The sequence below is a fragment of the Suncus etruscus genome, chromosome 3 (assembly GCF_024139225.1).
Source record: "Suncus etruscus isolate mSunEtr1 chromosome 3, mSunEtr1.pri.cur, whole genome shotgun sequence".
Classification (NCBI taxonomy): Eukaryota; Metazoa; Chordata; class Mammalia; order Eulipotyphla; family Soricidae; genus Suncus; species Suncus etruscus.
In genome coordinates, this window is record NC_064850.1 from 22,427,467 (window position 1) to 22,447,748 (window position 20,282).

Sequence of the window (20,282 nt, forward strand, 5' to 3'; positions counted from 1 at the left end):
ATAGTATTCTGGGTGAAGCATTCATTTCATTCAGTCTTGTCACAATATCCCACCACTGCTTTCTGGCATTGAGCGTTTCTGGTGACAGGTCTGCTGTAAATCTCAGGGAAGCTTGCTTGAACGTGATTTCCCCTTTTGATCTTGCTGTTTTCAGAATTCTGTCTCTATCTGTGGGATTTGTCATTGTGACTAGGATGTGTCTTGGGGTGGTTTTTCTGGGGTCTCTTTTGGTTGGTACTCTTCGGGCATGTAGGATTTGATCACATATATTCTTTAGCTCTGGAAGTTTCTCTTTAATAATGTTCTTGACCATTGATTCTTCCTGGAACTTTTCTTCCTGGGTCTCTGGGACTCCAATGATTCTTAAGTTGTTTCTGTTGATCTTATCATAGACTTCTATTTTCGTCTGTTCCCATTCTTTGACTAATTTTTCCATTGTCTGCTCATTTGCTTTAAGTTTTTTGTCCAATCTCTCCTGCTGTATGGAATTGTTATGTATCTCATCTTCCACAGCACCAAGTCTATTCTCAGCTTCTGATACCCTGTCCCAGAGCTTATCCATTTTGTCATTCACTTCGTTTACTGACTTTTTCAGTCCTGTTAGTTGACATGTTATTTCAGTTTGGAGTTTTGTCATTTCTGCCTTCATATTTTCTTGGTTCTTATTAGTGTTCTGTTCAACTCGATCCATGGTTTCTTGGAGTCTGTTGAGCACCTTCCATATTGCTAGTCTAAAGTCCTTATCTGAGAGGTTGATTAGTTGTTCAGTCATTATCTGGTCCTCAGAATTGTCATCTTCATTCTCTATGTCTGATGCTGGCCTGCGTTGTTTCCCCATTGTCACACTTGTATTGTGGGTTTTTCTACGTGTTGTGGTGGTATTCATTGTCTATATGATGTAGGCAGCACACTCCTCTGGCTCCTCCCTTTCTGGATGGGCTGACTTGCCTCTAAGGGAGGAGAGTCCTCCGTGGATGAGGCCTCACACTGGGTCAAATCTTAGGCCCGAGCATGCAACAGAGAAGACAGTCCAGAGAGAAATGTTTGCTTCTGTGATATAGCGCCGTTCTTAGTGTGATTTTTCCTTCTTGTTGCAATGGAGTTCTTTCCTTAGAAAGAGTGCACGGCCGCGTAGCGAAGCGGAGCGGCCGTGCTCCTCTGAGCCTCTTTTTGCCCCACTCGCAAGAGTTTCACGCAAGAGGACAGTAGACAGACATAGACAGGTCACACTCACAGTCTTTCACAGCTGAGCCCCACTGGGCCGGTGTACTTTCGCGGATTTTCCCCGCCTGGTGTCACACACAGGGAGCCAGCTTTTGCAAAGGTTAGCCGGTTTTTATGCTCTGAAGTCCCTCCCTGAAAATGGCGTCTGGGCAAGCGAGGTTTCTGGAGGCTCTTTTTGCCCCACTCGCAAGAGTTTCACGCAAGAGGACAGTAGACAGACATAGACAGGTCACACTCACAGTCTTTCACAGCTGAGCCCCCGGAGACCCAGGTTTGATCCCTGACACAACAGATAGATTCCCTGAACACTGCCTGGAGTGACCTCCGAGAACAGAGCCAGGACTAATTACTGTACACGACTGGATGTGGCTCCAAAAATAAACAAACAAACAAAAAAAAAACGAAGCAGAATTACATATGTTGCAAATCAGCCCCTGAAGAGGTTGACTGATGGAGGGATGGAGGATGAGGTCTTTTCCCTCCAGCTCGGAGCACGCGTCTGCCACCCTGTCCAGCCGACGGTTCTGAGGTGAAGCGGCGGGTAAACCTATTTATTGTTTTTTAAAAATATGGAATGCTTCATGAATTTGCATGTCATCCTTGTGCAGGGGCCATGCTAATCTTCTCTGTATTGTTCCAATTTTAATATATGTGCTGCTGAAGTGAGCACACCTTCTTTTTTTCTTATGTGTGTTTGCAAAGCTATAAATTTTCCTCATAGTACCACTTTTGCTGTGTACCCTAAAATCTGATAATTTGTATCTTTTTTGTCATTTGTTTCTAGGAATGTTTTGATTTCATCTTTTATTTCATCTCTGATCCACTGAGCTGTTTAATTTTTAAGTGTTAAAGTTTTTCTTATGTATCACTTTATATTTCCCTTTTAATTTTAGTGCTTTGTGATCTGAGAATGTAGTCTGTACAGTATCTAGATTTTTAACTTTATGGACATATCTTTTATGGGCCAGCATGTGGTCTATCCCGGAGAAGATTGAAATGCATTGGAGAAGAATGTGTATTCAGGTTTTGGGGATGGAGTGTCTTCTATATATATATATACTAGTCCACTTTATTCCATTTCTATTTTTAGAGTTTTAGTTGGTTGTTTTTATTTAAAACTAATTTTTCCTCCTTTGATTTTATTCCTTTGCTAACATAACACAAAAACAACAGATATGTACCCTAAAGAAAGAGGTACATGTAAATACATTTTAAAGTAGATTTGTCACTATTGTAAAAGAAAAAAAAGTTGAAATAAACTAAGTTCTTATAATGAGAAATCGGTTAATACTAATAAAATATCATGCAATAATTAATGTAATTGAATAGCAGAGAAAAAGATTAATACTAAAATAATGTGTACATTATTATCTCAAATAATGTGTATTAAAAAGATATAAATTTTATTGCTAATCATATATAAATGGTATAATTATACTCTCCCTTCTTTTAAAAAGTCGCTAATTGGTGCTTTCATTTTTTGTTGTGATTTTATACAAATTGCTGTTTCATCGAACTTTATTTCTAAAAGACTGAGTAACTGAGTTTTGGGTAAGAGAGAATATCTCAAGAACTCTGGATTATTGAGGTTTTAAAACATTAATTAGGTTTACTAGGGCTCTTGGAAAGTTTAGAGATCATTTTATGATAGGGATTTCCAATAAAGGTAGAGACCATGTAAGATCAAGAATGCTTTAATGGATTCTTCCAGTCTTTATGTAGACTTGGGGTATAGGCAGTAGTGCAGGAAATCTTCCCTGTACCTAAGTTACCCAAAGCACTAATTATTTTTGTTTTTTGTTTTTGTTTTTGGGTCACACCCAGCAACTCTCAGGGGTTACTCCTGGCTCTATGCTCAGAAATTGCTCCTGGCAGGCTCGGGGGGAGAAACTATTCACCCAATACCGAACCACCGTCCTTCAGCATCTAAGGCAAATGCCCTACCGCTTCACTATCTCTCCGGCCCCCTCAAGGCACTAACCTTCACTATCTCTCTGGCCCCCTCAAGGCATGAATTGATCCTTAAGGCCACTGGGTGTTGTTTTGAAACTGAAAGGCAGGAATGCAAAAGTCGTGAATGTTCCATGTTATTGAGTACTGACTTATCATTATATTTGCATATTTCTGTGGATGACAAGTATGCTAGGGGCAGAATTCTATGCCACCCATTTTACTCACTAATGAGGAAATGGAGGTATAGAGGGATTAAAATAGATTTTTTAGTGTCGACTCTGAATTGGAACAATGTATCACGAGTACTTGGAGTACTCAAATAGGGAGTGGTAATCATTGGTAGCCTTTTATTAATAGATTTTGATAATTAGCAGATGATACTCAGAATGCAAAATATGAAACATTTTAATAAGGAGAAGTGAATTAACGTGACTGATAGAAAATGAATCAGTTTAGAATGGACTTATTCTACTCAAACATAGATTTTCATATGAAGAGATTTTATTTTCTGAGTTTTTGGTGTTCAATGTCTTGCATTGTTTTCCTGAATGTCTTTGTTCTTGGATAAAGTTAAGAGATCTTTGAGAATAGAAAATTTTAATTTCTATTTATAATTATAAATTATAATTATTATTTTTATTTATAATTCAAATCTCTTCACTGTGCCACCTTATTTGACTTTGGGTATTGTTGCCCTGAAGTCTTAGATATTGAGTTCACTTGGGTATAACTCTGTAAGTGAGATTCTGTCAAGAATGGACATTGGTGAAAGTGGGAGAGGGCTGAAATTTAAGGTTAGAGGATCTCTTACAACAAATGAATATTATAGAAGGAAAGGTAACTGAGAGAATGATCAGAGTATGACAGCTGCCTTAAAATTTCTGAGGGACTGTCACAAGAAATAATGAATAAGCTTGTTTTGTGTGTCTTCTGAGAGCATAGTTATGATCGATGAAGGGAAGTTTAGGGGGAGACTCAACTCAGCTTAATGTAGGAAGGAACTTTCTAGAAATAGAGCCTCCTAAAGGTGGTAAATAAACCAATTAAAAATGTTTTCAGTGTCTCCAGTTGTTTGTCAGGAGAATACTTGTTCCTCTGGGTAAGAGATTTTTCTAGGTGACTACAGAGAACCATTTCAGATAATCTGTTTTTGTGATTTCATACTATTTACCCATTATTTATTAAGCCTTTATTGTGCTTGACATATATTATACTAGATGGCAAAGATGTAATAGTGACCAAAAGAAAATTCTTTGTACTTACAATCAATTGAAGGAAAGAATATATTTCTTTTACATGGTAGATAAAGGATTACAAAATAGATGTTTGTGTTAGTATTGTTTATGACACTATGTATTAACATAGGAAGGGCATCAAGCAGATCTTAATGTGAGTCATAGAGTCTCTCTGGAAAAAATTGAAGTGAAAGTGAAAAAAGTAAGTGAGAGACCTAAAACATGATCACAACATGGTCAGGCTAAGTAAAGAGAGTAAGGGTATAAAGAATATTTCAAGTATATAGAATAGCCTATAACATGTTAAGAGACATACAAAGTGCATTACAGACTCCAACTGCTTAGAAAATGATAACTGATAAGAAGGATGAGAATGATTAAGGAGGAAGAAAGATAATGAAAAGCTATTTTTTGAAAGGTCTGTTAGGTCTTCATTTTGAGGATTCTTTGAAGGACTTTAGGGAAAGAAATTATGATATGTCCCTAAACTTTAGGACTGAATGGGACCAAAACTAATTTTAAAGAAATTAGTGTCCATTTCAAGAATTCATAAGAGATAATGGTGGAGTGAACCCATAGTGGCAGTGAGATGAGAGACAAATGGGTAAGTAAGAGGGAAGAGTCTACATTAAGCAATTGTGAGAGTGAAGGTGAAGCCTAAGGTGGAGTAATTTGGCCCTATGGCAGATTTGGGGGCAGATGTGATGCTGGTGGGTCCAGTTTGGTTCATGTTGTGTTGAGCTTTCTGGATTGTAGAAGTGGAGATGCCTTTTATTCCTTTTTGTGGTTGTTCACACTTGATGGTGATCAGGGTTTATGTATTGCTCTTTGAACTGGAACCACTTTTCACAGTACTCAGGGAACTATATGTGGTTTTGGGGATAGAACCAGAGTCAGCTGCATGCAAGACATGCCACTATCCACTTATAGCATCTCGCTATATCAGGAATTTCTATTTTATAAACCATCTAAGGGCGACTCATTCCTGTTTCCTGATTCTATGGAGTTCCCCTGTATACAGTGGTACTTTTCTTTGAAAACACTTTCATGTCTGCTTCTCACAGATTTTTCACACCAATACTGTGAAGTGGAATTGGGGGATTTCTCTTAAAGCACAGAATTTAGACTCAATATGCATGAAATTGCATTTGTGTATTCTTAGAGTACGGAGCTTCTGTGGTTCCAATCTCTTTGGTCAGGTCACTAGTAGACCAGGGAATGCCATGACTTTCTTTCTTGATATGACTAAAGAAGAATGACTAGGATGAAGGAGAAACTACAAGTTGTACCTTGTGAATAATGATTCTTTTTTGTAAGTACAGAGGAACTTGGACTCAGGGAGGATAACTAAAATAGTAAGCAGAGCATGGGTGAAAGGCCAAGATGGGCTGTTTGCTTCTCCCACTGGTCACTTTTATTGACTGGGCACAACTTCTTTTAGGTTTCTTTTATTGAAGTTCCCATATTAATTCAGTACACCCCACTTGGAAGCCACATTATAATCAGTTACTGCTGACTTGCTAATAACTACAAGAATCTTGAAGATAATGGAGTCAAAATTGTAGCTCAAAGGGACTTATCATAAGTTTTCCAAGGTTATAAATGATTTGGCTTGAATTATTTTTTCTATTTCACCACTTAAAATAAAAACTTAGTTATAAGCCAAGTACAGGATTTAAGGAAATTATTACATATGTATCCGGCCCTAGTTGGATCCCTAGAATCTCATATGGTGCTCTGAATACCACCTGCTATGAATGCAGAGCGGAGAGAGAGAAATAAGCCTTGAACAAAGATGCAAACAAAAATCAACAACTAAAAGACCCCACAGATACACACAGAAACATAACATGGTCATATGCAAAGACCTGATGCTTGCCAAGACCTGGTGCTGTAAGGCTTGCAGGTGCCCGTGGGGCCTGGTACTGGGAGGGGCCTTGTGCCCACCCAAGGAGTCCAGCACGTAGCCAACCTACCTGATTCTGAGAGCGAGAGAAGAGAGAAGGGAAACCAAATATATATTTATTACTCCTGGAGTCTGAGGCCTGCCTCTGCCACCCGAGGATTTCTGAGAGAGAGGAGAGAAAGATGGAAATTTATTGGCCAGAGGTGGCAGGGGGAGGCCCTGATGTAAGAAAGAAAGATAAAGAGATAGATCGATATAAAGTAGGTAGCATCTCACTGATGCTTTATCTCTGCCCTTCCTCCTCGAGAGCCGGCAGGTACTGCTCTGGTCACTACCCTGGGCCCCCTTGCAAAGGTCCACATTTTTCCTTTTGTACCTAGCATGACAAGGGGGCATGTCCAGGTTTGACTGTCATTATGTGGGATTATTCAAGGGGCATGTCCAAGTCCAACTGCCACACGTCAACAGTCATAGACTTACAAAGAGGTGTTTGGTTTCTGTCCTTTTTTTTTATTCAGTTATTTGTGACCCCTAAATGTCTACATTCTCTAGCAGGGGTCTTCAAACTACGGCCCAAGGGCCACATATTGTATTTATTCCCATTTTGTTTCTTCACTTCTAAATAAGATATATGCAGTGTGCATAGAAATTTGTTCATAATTTTTGTTTTTACTATAATCTGGCCCTCCAACAGTCTGAAGGACAGTGAACTGGCCTCCTGTTTAAAAAGTTTGAGGACCCCTGCGTCTAGAGTATTGCTATTTACCATCTTTCCTTCTACCCATATTTTCTTTTCTATTATCTTAATCCTATGATTCCTGCTGCTATTCAACTGTGAATGATTTCCCAATGATTACTGTCTTAGCCACCACCTAGTCTTAGATCCTTCACACATTTGGTTCTTTCCTCTAATGGGCACGGCAAAATAGACAGATATAAAACAAAGTCTTCAGACCCACTTACAAAAAACTCTCTACTGTTCTCTTAATGAGAATTAATAGTAAATTAAGAACAAGATAGTTTTTTAATCACTTACTGCATATATGAGTAGGTAGCATACATATTTATCCACAGATCTTAGCAGGAAAGGTTGGAGCCAGCTTCATCATCTCTCTCCCTTATCCCTTTAGTGACCACTACCTTTTAATTATACCTTTTAAATAGCTGTGGCCACCTTTGATTTTCTGTTTTTGTTGCAGAGAGACCATCCCAGCATTCAATTAGAGCAGTTTGGTGCCTTCTCAGGTGGTCTTTTTATTATCCATACTCCTTGCATCCTCTCTTCTTTTCCCATATGCAATAGAAGGGATCTTAAGGAAATAACAACAAACTTACACCCCTGCTTTTATAAAATATTGCCTCCATGTAAAATATTGTTAGAATACTCTAGGTTGTAGCTAAAATCTTGGACAATGGAGTCAGACTGTCTATCTTGGGTAGATTGTGTAACCAATGGATGACAATGATACCCATTTTTGATGTTATCATATTAACTGTAAAATATTTAAAATATACTTAGCAATAAGACCTTCTAGTGCTTGATAAAATAACGCATAGCTCCTTAGTTTGATATATAGGTCTTCTAAAATTGAGTCTCTGTTGTCTTTTTTAAGTTTATTTTCAACTCTCAGTGTAGTTTATCTGTGTTTCCAGTAAACTCAGAAATTTTATATTTTTCATAACACTATGATTTCTTTTGTATTTCTGCTTGTTGCTAGATTTTTCTGGTTTGGAAGGGTTGGGTGTCTCCCAAGCAGTGCATAGGAGGGTTGAAATTCACTCTCACTACTCCTCAGCTCAGTATTACTTAAAGCCAGAGTTCTGGTGGCCACCAGGATCACCTGGGTTATGACTTTGTTGCTGAGAATTAAACTTAGGGGTACACTATGCCAGTTTCCCTATTCCCAGCTTCTAGAGTCTTATTTTATTTTTAAATTTTTCTTTATTCTTATGAATCTACAAATCAATTTCTTACCTTTTGAACTTAGATAAAGCAGTGAACATAGACAAAACTTCTTCATGTGAGCTACTTTTGGCCTGGACATGATAACATATTTCTTAGTGTAGAGGCCTTGAAGTGGGGTAGACATGATTCCAATTATTTTTTGACACATTTGGGCTGTACTCAGAGCTTACTCCTGGTTTTGAACTTAGGAGTCCCACCTGGTAGTACTTGGGGATCCATATGGAGTGCCAAGGGTTGAACCTAGATCTGCTATGTGCAAGACAACTGCCTTCCCACTAAACATTTCTTCAGATCACATGGTTCCAATTATTTTTAAAACATTTTTTTAGTTAAACACTGTGATTCACAAAATTCATAATACAGTTGTATCTGGCATTCAATGTCCCAACACCAATCCCTCTAGCAATATTTTATTCCATTGACCCAGTACCCCCAACCCCTTAGGGGGCCGGCATAAAATAATTTATTTTATATTGCTTGTTACAACTAAATGTCTAATGGAACTGTCAAAAAATACTTCAGTAAAAGAAAACTTGTAAAAATGGTTACACAAAGTGGTCATTAAGTCATTGTTTAAGGATTTACTAAGCAATTTGTTGCTAGCCAAGCATTCCATATTGTTTTTTTATTTGAGAATAGTTGGTTTCTATGCTATTTTCCCATCTAATTTGATGTACTCCTACTGGGGTGTCAGTATTGAGGAATTTTGAGGTGCTCAAATACACAACAGTGCTCCAGGAACTCCAGGATCTGTGGAGCTGGGCCAGTGAGCCTACCTGGTGGCAACTCTGGTTTCAATTCTTAGTCCACCATTGGTAAACTGACCGTAAGAATGCTGAGTTGTAAAGTGGAAGTCATGTCACTGACCTCATAAGTCTATTGTGAGAATTATATAGCACTATACCTACTGAGGGTTGAATCTAATTCCCAGTTTGTGGCAAGCTAGCAGCAAGTACTGTACTGTTAGAATGTGCTGTCATCAATTCAACTGTAATACATTATGTAATTTGTAGTTAACATATATATCCACATGAAGGGGAATATTCAACTTTATTATACCCATATTTTCCCTGGTAGTTTATTACTAATACTGAGGGTTCCTTAGGCACTGGCCTTCTCATTTAGGATGGAGTTGGTGTCCTGGCCATGCAAGTGTCCTAAGCCTTGCCCCCAGGAGTTTGGTTGTGTTTACTTGAAAGATTCTGTCTCCAGAAGGTGAGTCTACACCTGGGAGAGGTGCAAGATGTTCTAAACCGAGCAGGTGGTGTGAAATAAGGTGTGAAGGTTTGCCTAGGAGGGGTGTGTGTGTGTGTGTGTGTGTGTGTGTGTGTGTGTGTGTGTGTGTGTGTGTATAGGGGTATAGAGAACATGAGAAAGGTATGAACTTGTACTTGGAATATTTCCTGAAAGACAATGCACATTTAGTAAATATTTATTGAATTAATGTGTCTCATTGCACAAGAAGGCCTTGGTATGTCTATAGGAAGAAAATTCATGTAGGCAGGGAAGCCTGTAGCCTGTAGTCAAGGAGGCAGCAGCCAAGTATATATGTGCTCAGGAGGCATGTTTGGGATGGAGGCCTGTGGAAAAGGGCTGAACTGGGATGTCAAAATGTCTGATCTTGTGGAAGCCCTGGTTATCTCATACACTTTCTTCTCTGCCCAAATACTGAGAAAGGGGTCTTTGTTGACCCTTTTATTTTAAAATGCAACCCCCTTCTTTGCAGTCCTACTTCTCCCTTCTCTAATTTTCTTGCAGCATCTTTAGCACCATTGGGCACAATATTTGTGATATGTGTGTACTTGCTTGTTATCTATCTCTCCCAAAAGAATTTATGATCTGCCCAGGCAAGTTTCTTAATCTGTTTACAATGATATGTCACCTGTACTTGGGACATTTACTGACACTGAATAAGTACTTAATAAATATTTGCTGAATGAATGAAACCCACCACACAAGGATAACTACCGATCATATTTCTATACTCAGCCATGAAGCAAGAGGTTTTATTTTAAATTTGGGGATATAAATTACATACAATAAGCTGAAATCTTTTTAAAAATATACTTTGAGAAATATTGGCAAAGATATGCACTTGTGTAGCTAACTAACTCTGCAATTAAGTTATAGAGCATTTCCATAATATACCAAAAGTTTTCTTATTCTTCTTTGTGGTCAAATCTTGTTCATGGTTAATCCCTGCAGCTAGGTTCCTGGTAACAACTGATGTAGTTTTAAAATTACTTAATGGCTTTGATTTTTCTAGAATTTTATATCAGTGGATGATGCATACTTATATCTAGCTTTGCACCATGTAACTTTTTAAGATTTATCCATGTTTCATGTGGTAGTGGTTCATTCAATTTTCTTGCCAAGCAACAGAAATTAATTTCTTATTTTGCTTTGTGATATTCTGTGACTGTAAGTGAGTTGGATTTTGGATCCAGGCTGCTGGGGTTAGAATTCTGGCTCTTTCAGCTGTGTGACTTAGGGTAAGCTTATCTTCCCTGTGCCTCACTCAGGCTTTTCTCATCTATTAAATTGGATAGAGGGCAAGAATTTTAGAAACACGATAGATTGTTGGAGATGATTAAATAAAATAAACAAAACATGTAAAATTTATGCATAAAACTTCATAATTGTTCTCTGTGAGTGAGGATTTATTTAGGGGTGGGGAATAGTAAGAGATAAAAATAAAATACCCAGTGTTGGATCCTGGAAAGGATTGGAACTTAAGACCATCTGATTTAGCCCCAGTATTATAAACTTTGGAGATTTTGGACCATATTATGGGCTGGAATCCAGTGTGTGGCATTTATGTCGGAGGTATATGAAAGGGAAAAGTTGGTGGTCTTGGGAGCCATCTTACTTCCTAACATCACTGTTCCCCAAGGTAATTATTGATATTAGTTTCCCAGACCATTATAGTCATTTCACTATCTCTGTCCTTTGGAGGACAGTTTCACCTCTTAGAGGAGAATTTCACCTCTCTGACCTACAAAGTGAGTGAGTGAGATTAGGTCTTCTTGTCCTTCACTCTTCTTCTGGGCCCATTCCAGCAGTTGAGCTTTGCATCAGGCATTCCTCTTGCAATCATACCCTATCAGTTCTGTGAGAAGCTAATTTGATAAACCCTACTCCAATGCTCATTGAACCTGTCTATAACGATGCTTAATTAAAGTGCAGAAACTTTGAAGAGATAGCAAGTTACTGTTTAATGCAATACTGGAGTGCCACTATTCTACCATCTGCCTCCCTCCCTGTAGTAATTGCTTCCTGACATTTGTTTATTTTAATTAGAGAACCGTCTTGATCAGAAGTAAAGGCAGGCAGGGTCAGAATGTTTGAGGAGGGGGATAAAAGTGAAAAGGAGGGAGTATAATAGGGTGGTCCTGACCTGAAGGAAAAATACTCTGATCTTTATGATATAAGTGACTATATAGATGCATTTTTCTCTCTGTATTAAAAGAGTAAGACTGACTCTTTGACCATATGATCAGGTTCCATAGCTGTCCTTTACAGAGTATGGGAGTTGGGATTATTGGTTAGATAATAGACTATCACTAGGAATACTGTAGGCAGGGATGGTTAGATTCCAGGATAATAGGCCAAATGGAATTAGCTAGATTACTTTGACCCAATGGACATTCATTCTTCTAGTCCCTACAGGACTCAGAGCTGAAGGAAAGAGAACCTTTTTCTTGTCTATTTTATTCTGGGTCTCAATCATGATTTTATAGTCTGCCTAATTATCTTTGATTAAGTGTTTATTATTATACATGCAAAATTTTTAGTCAGTAGGACTGAGATGAAGAAGTTATGTTCTTTAGAGATTCTTGTTTGTTTGCTTTCCTGGCAGGACATCCTCTATCCAAAACATTATGAAAAGCCTGTAGTTTCCTCAACAGTATTGACGATTCAAAACCATAGTCTACAGATACTCTGCAGCACCAGTTGATTTCTGGTTCCTCTTCACTCCTAGGATCCCAGATTGTTGGGATAATGGTCTCCTTTAGGTTTCTTCATCTTTTGCAGGTGTTGGACTTTTTTTTTTTTAATTTCTGTTTCTTTTACTTTGCTGGACTATCTAATTAAAGCTGAATTTTCCAGACACAGAAAATGCCTTTGGAACAAATGTGATGCCCATATGTCTCTGGGTTCTTCTTTCCCTTCATAATGTGAACATGTCAAGTGTTGAAGTGGTTTTTCTTAGTATTTGGTCAGCATTTTGATTATTTTAAAATGATGCATTACATATTCCCTCAGACTTTGAGTTTTTTTTTTAAAGATAATAGTCTGCTATTACCAGAGAAAGTCCATGATAATGGTTTTAAAATTGCACATATATTTACTTGGAGTAGCAGAGGTTTTATTCCACCAAATGAAATCTTACCTGGGAGCTCAATATCAAGAGAAAAGTAAAAAGTAGGGAGCTTGCCTTACATGTGGGATGACCCAAATTTGATCCCCAGTACTACTCATGGTCCCCTGAGTTCACCAGGAATGATGTCTGAGTGCAGAGCTAGGAGTGACTCCTGAGTACCACTAGGTATAGCCCCAAAACAAACAAAAATGTCAAAATAAAAAAAAAAGGGTCAGGGCCGGAGAGGTGGCCCTAGAGGTAAGGTGTCTGCCTTGCAAGCGCTAGCCAAGGAAGGACCGCGGTTCGATCCCCCGGCATCCCATATGGTCCCCCCAAGCCAGGGGCAATTTCTGAGTGCTTAGCTAGGAGTAACCCCTGAGCATCAAACGGCCCAAAAAACCAAAAAAAAAAAAAAAAAAAAGGGGGTAAAAGTAGATTAATCATTTTGATTTAATGAATTTAAATCATTTAGTGGATTTAATTATTTTGACTAAAATGAGTCTCATTATGCCTAAGCTGGCCAGCCAGGCTTCCCCACTTATTGTAAAAATGAATAGAAGGTAATTAAATAGGTTTGCTTAAAAATGGTTTCTTCTTTAAGGAACCTCTTGGTATGACTGACTTTGAGGAATCACAGCATTGGCAAAGCTCTTCTCGTGATTTCCCTGGAAACAAATGGTTCTTGACATTTTGGGATGGCTGGAAGCCTAGATATTGGGCACAGTGCTATAAGAAATGACAGTGTGTGCTGCTTGTTCAAGAAAGTCCCTATGAAAATAGAACCAATATAGGTATAGTGATATCTTCTCAGTTTCCTCAGGTCTAATTTGAGAATGATGAAAGGGGACAAAAGGATATCACTTTAGGTCTGCCAAGGTACAAATCTCAAAGCAGCATGAAGCATGCAAGAATCTTTTTTTGGGGATGTCTGTGCTCTTGAAAGATAAAGGGAAAGAATTACTGGAGAATAGGCAAGGAGAGGGGTTGAATTGTGATGCAAAACTGCCATGTAGGAAGACAGTGAGTTAGGAAGGAATTGGGAGAATGAGGTTCATTTTCCCAGAAGGTCTCAAGCAAGTGGAGCAGAGTTTATGTAAGAAGAATTTCACATTGCCCAAGAACTGCCTGTTCTCATGTGTGTGGCCTTTGGTTGGGAGAATGCCTTGGTTAGAGTATATTTTCAATATGAGTATTATGATAGACCCAAAGGGGCTATATGCCAATACTGTTCATCAAAGCAAGAGTTCTTGAAGGAGACTGAGTAGTGTACTTCTAGGACCACATTAATGGGAAAGAGAGATCCTAGAGATCAGTGACACATTTGTTGAAACAAGGTGTGGGATGAGATAATAGACCATGCATCTCCAGATCATAGGTATGGAACTAGGCCCTTTTTTCCCCACTAGCTATAGCAAGTAATTCCAGTACTATGTTGAATAGGAGTGGTGAGAGAGAACAGCCTTGTCTTGTACCAGATTATAGAGGAAAGGCTTTTAGATTTTCTCCATTGAGGATAATATTTGCCATTGGCTTGTGGTAGATGGCTCTAACTATACTGAGAAAAGGTCCTTCTATTCCCATCTTCATAAGAGTTTTTTTTTTTTAACAAGAATTGGTGTTTGGACCTTATCAAATGCTTTCTCTGCATCTATTGATATGATCATATAGTTTTTATTTTTCTTGTTGTTGATATTGTATATTATGTTGATTGACTTATGGATGTTAAACCATCCTGCATTCCTGGGACGAAACCTACTTGGTCATGGTGAATGACCTTCTTGATGAGGCACTGGATCCCATTTGTCAGAATTTCGTTGAGGATCTTTGTATCGGTGTTCATCAGGGTCTGTAGATTTCTTTCTTTCTTTCTTTCTTTTCTTTCTTTTTCTTTCTTTCTTTCTTTCTTTCTTTCTTTCTTTTTCTTTCTTTCTTTCTTTCTTTCTTTCTTTCTTTCTTTCTTTCTTTTCTTTCTTTCTTTCTTTCTTTCTTTCTTTCTTTCTTTCTTTCTTTCTTCTTTCTTTCTTTCTTTCTTTCTTTCTTTCTTTCTTTCTTTCTTTCTTTTCTTTTTTTTTTTGCAGCATCTCTGTCTGGTTTTGGTATCAAGGTGATGTTGGCTTCAAAAACTATTTGGAAGTGTTCCTGTTTTTTTTTTTTTTTAATTTTATGGAAGAGCCTGGTGAGGATTGGTAGTCATACCTCTTGAAAAGTTTGAAAGAATTCATTAGTGAATCCATCTGGGCCTGGGTTTTTGTTTTTGAGCAGTTTTGTGTGTCTGTTGGTCTGTCTTGTATAAAAGTAGACCTTTCAGTTTTTCTGTTAAGGCTGGTTTTTCATCTGTAAAGTTTCTGAGCTCTTGCTTATCTGTAAAGCTATGTATACTTCCTTTAAATCTGAACTTAAGTCAGGTTGGGTGCAGTATTCTAGGCAAAGCATCTATTTCATTCAGTTTTGTCACAATATTCCATCACTGTCTTCTGGCCTTGAGGGTTTCTTGTGACATGTCTGCTGTAAATCTTAAGGATGCTCCTTTGAATGTAAGTTTCCTTTTTGATCTTGCTGCTTTCAGTATTCCATCTCTATCTGTGGGATTCACCACTGTGACTAGGATGTGTCCTGGGTGCTTTGCTTTGGGTCTCATTTAGCTGGTACTATTCTGGCAGGCAGGATTTGGTTGAATGCAGTCTTTAACTCTGGGAGTTTCTCTGTGATGATGTCTTTGACTGTTGATTCTTCCTGAGTCTCTCCTTCCTGGGCCTCTGGGACTCTAATGATTCTTATGTTGTTTCTATTGAGCTTATCAAAGACCTCTGTTTTCATCTGTTCACATTCCTTGAGTACTTTTTCCATTGTTGAACATTTGCCTTAAGGTTCTTTTCAATCTGTTCTGCATTTCATCTTCCATGAATGTTTTGATTTCCTTTTTGATTTCATCTCTGACCCACTTGTTGTTGAATAGTAAACTATTCAGTTTCCAGGTGTTAACATTTTTCTTTTGTGTTTCTTTGTAGTTCACATCTAATTTCAGTGCCTTGTGGTCAGTGAAGGTAGTTTGTACAATTTCTATCCTCTTGATTTTTATGGAGATATGTTTTATTGGCCAGAGGTTGTCTATCCTGGAGAATGACCCATGTGCATTTGAGAAGAATGTGCATCTTGTTTTCTGGGAATAGACTGCTATATATATATGCTATATATATGCATACATACTAGAAATGGAATCTAGTATATATATATATATATATATATATATATATATATATATTAGTCAACTTTCTTCCATTTCTCTTTTCAGAGCTAATATATTCTTGTTGCGTTTAAACCTGGTTGACCTATCAAGGGTTGATAGGGCAGTGCTGAGATCTCCCACTTTTATTGTGTTGGTATTGATATCTTCTTTCAGGTTTGTCAAGAGTTATATTTAATATTTTTAGGTCCATGATTGGGTGCATATATGTTTAGGAGTGTGATTTTTTCTTGTTGTACATATCCTTTGATTAGTGCAAAATGACTATCTTTGTCCCTTATAACTTTTCTGAGTCTAAAGCTCATTTCATATAATACTAATATGGCCAGTCTGGCTTTTTTAAGAGTGTTGTTTGCTTGCATGATTTTCCTCCAGTCTTTGATTTTGAGTTTTTGCTGTTTTGATTATTCAGACGTGTTTCTTGTAGGCAGCAAAATGTTGGATTCAGCTTTCTGATCCATTTTGCCACTCTATGTCTCTTAACAGCTGAATTTAGTCCATTGATATTGAGATAATTGTCATGGGATTTAGTGTCATTTTTGTGTAGAAGTTTGGTGTATCTGTTGGTCTTTCTTTCCTTAAAGTAGTGCTTTCAGCTTTTCTTTTAGGGCTGGTTTTGAATCTGTAAAGTTTCTGAGCTGTTTATTTATTTATTTATTTATTTATTTTTTTATCCGTGAAGCCATGTATACTTCCGTCAAACCTGAAAGTGAGTCTGGCTGGGTACAGTATTCTAGGCGAATCATTCATTTCATTGAGTTTTGTCACTATATCCCACCATTGCCTTCTGGTCTTTAGGGTTTCTTATGACATATCTGCTGCAAATAGTAAGGATGCTCCTTTGAATGTAATTTCCTTTTTTGATCTTGCTGCTTTCAGTATTCTATCCCTATCTGTGGGATTCATCATTGTGACTAGCATGTATCTTGGGGTGCTTTGCTTTGAGTCTCTTTTAGCTGGTACTCTTCTGGCAGGCAGGATTTGGTTGCATGCAATCTTTAGTTCTGGGAATTTCTCTGTAATGATGTTCTTGACTGTTGACTTCCTGGGGATTTTCTTCCTGAGTTTCTGGAATTCCAATGATTCTTATGTTGTTTCTGTTGAATTTATTGAACATTTCTGTTTTCCTTCCTTCCTTCCTTCCTTCCTTCCTTCCTTCCTTCCTTCCTTCCTTCCTTCCTTCCTTCCTTCCTTCCTTCCTTCCTTCCTTCCTTCCTTCCTTCCTTCCTTCCTTCCTTCCTTCCTTCCTTCCTTCCTTCCTTCCTTCCTTCCTTCCTTCCTTCCTTCCTTCCTTCCTTCCTTCCTTCCTTCCTTCCTTCTGCCACACCGTTTGATGCTCAGGGGTTACTCCTGGCTAAGCACTCAGAAATTGCCCCTGGCTTGGTGGGAGGATATGGGACACCAGGGGATTGAACCGCCGTCCTTCCTTGGCTAGTGCTTGCAAGGCAGACACCTTACCTCTAGTGCCACCTTACTGGCCCCGAACATTTCTATTTTCATCTGTTCACAATCTTTGAGTATTTCTTCCATTGTCTGATCATTTGCTTTAAGTTTCTTTTCCAATCTCTTCTATGCCCTATGGAGTTATTATGCATCTCATCTTCCAGCTCACTAATTCTGTCTTCCGCTGCTGTTACTCTATTGAAGAGGCTTTCCATAGAGTTTTTAATTTTCTCTATTGTGTTTTTCAGTCTCGTTATTTCAGTTTGGAGTTTTCTGATTTTTATATTTGTGGTCTGTTCAGGTTGATCTATGCTTTCTTTGAGTTCTGTGAACATCCTCCTTATTTCTATTCTAAACTCCTTATCTGAGATGTTAGTTAGGTGGTTAGTATTTTTTGGGTCATTAGAGCTCCCATCTTCATTCTCTATGTATGCTGTTGTCTGGTGTTGTTTTCCCATTTCCACACTTGAAGTGGATTCTTACTCCATGTTGTAGTGGGGTCCATTTTCTATAAGAAGTGCACGGCTGAGTAGCAATCCAGAGCACCCCGCTGTTTTTCCTTTTTCTTTTCTTTCTTTATTTTTCTGTGTTCTTCTTTGTCACCAGGGATCAGGAAGTAGTTCTGCGTGTCACTTTTTAAAAAGTTCCCATTAGCCCAACGACAGGCAGAAATTAGCCCCCATTCTTGTTGGTGGAGGCATGCCTACCTGAGGTTAGGCACTTGAGCTCAATGGGTCTTTCTTGGCCACAAGAAGACAGAAGAGCAAATGGGTGGAGGCAGCGAGAGATTTTTTTCAGACTTTCTCCTTGTGGCTCAGCACACAGCAGGGGTCAGACACCCTTCCCTTTCAGAGAAAGAGAGAGAATATTTATTTGAGTTTTTTAAGTGTATTGAGTGTAGACATATATAATAAACACTTCATTACCTTGATATAGTTACTTTTGTCATTCTCTTATCACTACCTCTTCTAATAGAATATTCATTCTCCTAACTTAAAACCATATACTTTATCATGTCCTACTTGGTCTGATCTAAGTCCTAACTATTCTTCCTTTCTTATTGCATGCCACACCCATTCATGTTCCAGTTTTAGCCTCATTGGTTTTTACCACCTTGTCCCTGCCTTGCCAATTTCCACTTGAGAGTCCTACCTAGTTCATGATGTTTTCTTGTCTGCGATGCTCTCCTCTCCCTGACATCTCTCTGTTTCTCTGTCTCTCTGTTTCTTTCTCTCTCCTAATACCTTGGCTCAAGGCTAACTTCCTAATGAAGGGCTACCCTATCATAGGGCTCACAGTATCATCCTTTCCTCATTACCATTTGTCACAGGCTGTTTTAACCTCTTTCCTGGCCAATTTTTAATTCAATTCCCAGCTCTTATATTAGTCTAGATTCCTCAGGGCAGACTATATGTGATTTTGCTGATCATGGACCTTCCTGCTTGGCTCTAGATGCTATCACACTTTTTTCTAGTAAATAATCCACAAAGGGAATATTGGGGGTGAATATCAAATAAATAATAAATGTCAATAAACATCAAATAAATCTTGATATAAAATTAAAAAACAAAATAGTCATAGAAACAAAGAGAGGGCAGGGTGTGAGATACAGTTCCAGAACTAGGAGTAAGTTACAAGGTTTTTTTTTCTTTCTGTCCTAGGTTGGAAAGATGGAACCTAGGCATGTTCCTGTGACTAAAGGGTGCCAGGACTGGGACTCATATCTTAGTTCTCAAGTCCCAAACTAGTGTTCTTCCAAACTAGTGTTCTTTGGATTCACTCTGGGACTTAACCCTGTTCATCTGATCTTGAGTTCATTAGAAATCTATTTGTTTCTGCTTCCCCACTTATAAAGTGAGTATGATAATATGTCTCTAAAATGTAAATTTGAAAATTAAAAACTAGATAATATGAGAAAGCACATTTGAAAAGTTATCATCACAGACTTATGCTTTTGTACAATCAAGATCAGAAGTTCTTATTGCCAACTTGGAAAGGCACTAATTTTTGGTTTGTTTTTGGGACACATCCAGTGTCTGTGTGCTCAGGGTCTTACTTCTGCTATGTTCTCAGGGCTTACCTCTTATTCTGTACTTCCCAAGGATCTCGCCCCTGGGATATTGCCTCAGATGGCCATAAGTGGTGCTGTAAATGAATCCAATGTCTCTGCATGTCGAGGAAAGCACCTTTATCCTCTTGTACGTGCCTTGGTCCCTGGAAAGGTTTTACTTTGATGCTTCAAATTAGTTCATAGGAACGTTCCCACATATGATGTCACTAATGCAATGAGAGAGCAGGGGAGGGGTTAGAAAAGAAGATAGTAGAGAAACAACTCTGAGGCCTGGGGAGTTTCTTCCTGGTCCTTTTAAAGGTGACATGGGTCTCTTCTCATCCAGTAGCTCTTGGTGGTCTTCCCTAAAAAAAGGAAAAGGACCACAGATACAGAGTTCAGAAGAGATCATAAATATGATCCAATTTGATGGCCAAATTTATAACCTATGTCTAAGATGTTATTTCAGGGACACCCATTAACTTGATCTTGGGTGGAGTCTCTCACTCAGCCAAATCTTTCTGTGTCTGTGCTTGACTTTTAGATGTCCACTTATATTGGTAACAGAAGCCATGTTTTTGGTGCCACTTCTGCATAAGTGGAGTACTGCTCCGTCTCATGGTTTCCATCTATTTATCATCTAGAGAGTTGCTATCTTTTAATAACTCCCATCATGATAATGTTAATAAACATAATTGTTAAAACTTTTAGGAGGTATATTAGCATACATAACAGTTGCATTACTATTTGGTAAGAACCTAATGTCCTTGATGATAGGGATATGTGGGGAAATCATCCAGGCCTTATTGTATTATGCTACAATCTGTGTGTCTCTTATTCCATGAGTACTCTTATATTTTCTTCAAAGGACTTATAAAAGTTTTATTTTTAACAGTTG

At 38.2% G+C, this 20,282-nt stretch overlaps 1 protein-coding gene and 1 non-coding gene across 5 annotated transcripts in view; one reads left to right on the forward strand and one right to left on the reverse strand.

The window, feature by feature from the left end:
* The window catches only part of LOC126004072 (neurexin-3-like), an 80,152-nt gene that overhangs the window by 33,856 nt on the left and 26,014 nt on the right, over nt 1-20,282 (forward strand). The gene's annotated exons all lie outside the window — the stretch shown is intronic.
* Nucleotides 1,788-1,894, reverse strand: LOC126005541 (U6 spliceosomal RNA). The gene has a single exon (XR_007494591.1). It is a non-coding gene; the product is annotated as a U6 spliceosomal RNA (small nuclear RNA).